Source organism: Belonocnema kinseyi, chromosome 3 (genome assembly GCF_010883055.1).
Source record: "Belonocnema kinseyi isolate 2016_QV_RU_SX_M_011 chromosome 3, B_treatae_v1, whole genome shotgun sequence".
NCBI classification, from domain to species: Eukaryota; Metazoa; Arthropoda; class Insecta; order Hymenoptera; family Cynipidae; genus Belonocnema; species Belonocnema kinseyi.
In genome coordinates this window covers 63830620-63832751 of record NC_046659.1, presented here as the reverse complement: position 1 = coordinate 63832751, position 2132 = coordinate 63830620, and positions in this window count along the sequence as shown.

The following is a 2132-nucleotide window of genomic DNA, read 5'->3' as shown; positions in this document are numbered from 1 at the left end:
ATACGCCAATTAGCACAAATGGTAAGTTCCGACAGTGCCTACAAGTGTGCCTGCTGGCCGCTAAATGGCAATACCGGTTTCATATGTATACACCTGGTATGTATAGGTTCGCCTTCACAGATTTCGAGAATTTCTAGAACCTTCTGGAACGTTTTGAGAACATTCGCAAGTGATATTTTTGGAGATATAATAACGAAAAAGAAAAATGAAAATAGGATAGTATTCTATGATATATTGGTATTATATTATATTGCAATGATGGTTTTGAAATTAAACTGTCATTCTCATACGCGACTCAGCCACAAATCTTAAATCAAAATTTCTGTCGGTTACTTTATCGGGTTTACTATCGGATCTATATTGTCTACCATGCTAGATGGAATCTTATGATAACGGCACATGGGCGAATGAACGAATGAAATTTTTGCGAGGGCGCTCAATCAAGATGAATGTTGAACCCTGCGCTGTGTTTTATGGGGCACGTGATACATAGTACCTGCTATCCGCCCCCAATATCTATGTTTCGATTTTGTGATGAAAAATAACTTTATAATTTTGTCGTCCAAACTATATTTTATCGAATAAGTCAACAATGTTAAGAACTACGAAATATATGTTCAATGTCAATAATAATGCTTTTTTAATGTTCTATCAAGCAGAAGAATACTATTTGATCCAAGTGAGAAAAGAGTGTGAAAAAAAGAAAACCACTTAAAGAAAAAATATACAAAATGAAATTCAAATGGACTTATACAGAATTATCCATGTTGAATTGAATTGCTTCATCAAACAGTAATCATAATTTGAACCAAACCTCTAGTAAGGCGGTAAACAGTAAACAGATTTAATTTCGATGTAAGAGACTTGATTATCTCAGACAACAAAATCGTTACATCTTTCTTAAAGTATATCATTCAATAAAATTACAGGATATAATTAATTAGAACACTAAAGAATGCACCAGTTTTCATGCTTTTTTCAAACGAAATGGACGTCCAAACAGAATCGCTCCACATTTCCGTCTGTCAGAATCATAATGCATACTCATTGGAATTTCCACAAGGTTTGTTGACAAAAATCTCATCAATTTATAATTCAAATCTTAAATTTTGATACAATCTCATATTTACCACTTCATTTTAATGCATCATACATTTTATTTTCCCCTTGCTACAAATAATTTTATCCAAATATCATATCAAAGGACAATCCATTTTTCAATTTCTGAAAACTGTACCAAAGTTGCCAAAGTTTATTATTACTCAAGACTGTACTAGACCCTTACATAATATGACAAATTTTATTAATTTCTCCAGGTATTGTAAGGAAAACACACTTCTTTTTTAGATCCTATTACAAATTTTATTATTTTGTACAATATTTAAAAATGTGTGTTGCCCTTACAATAATAATTATTGGAAGGGCAACACACATTTTCAATTTTCCCTATACTAAACAAATTTTTGTAAACGTCTTTTCCAGAATAAAAATTAAATACTCAATTAATTAAATTATTTATTCTGACCCTAAAGCCGAAATAAACATACAATATTATAAATGATTACAGGATATACTTGCGAAAATATCACTCAAGAATATTATATTGTTCTACAATTATTTTATTGGATAATTTTTGTTTATGAACGTTACAATCTCTATTTACATAATAACAACACCATAAGCTTTTTTCAATTACAATAACTTACAATTGAGTTTCCTCGACAAATTCATTTGATTGCTATTCATTTTTTCTTCATAATATGCTTATATGAAACATATTTTTTATTTAATTTTACAGTGATAAATGATTGAATATTAGATTTAATACCATCAGATCTGTGCAAAATTTACAGCTTAATTTTTTGTTAAAGTTTGCAACTTTTTTATGCAATGATTTTATAACAATCTTATAATTCAGTCTTAAACTAAAAAATATTTTGATAATACATTTATTTTCTCTGACACAAATGAACTACATTGAAATTAATTTGAAATCCAAAAGTCAAATGGGTAAATCTAAAATCAAGTACATCAAACTCTCGCTCTCAGTCACCCTGTTCTCAGCCTTCCTAGAACTGATGGCTCACGCAGTTTCTCAAGGGAGTAGAGCGAGAGCGGTTGTGACATTACAT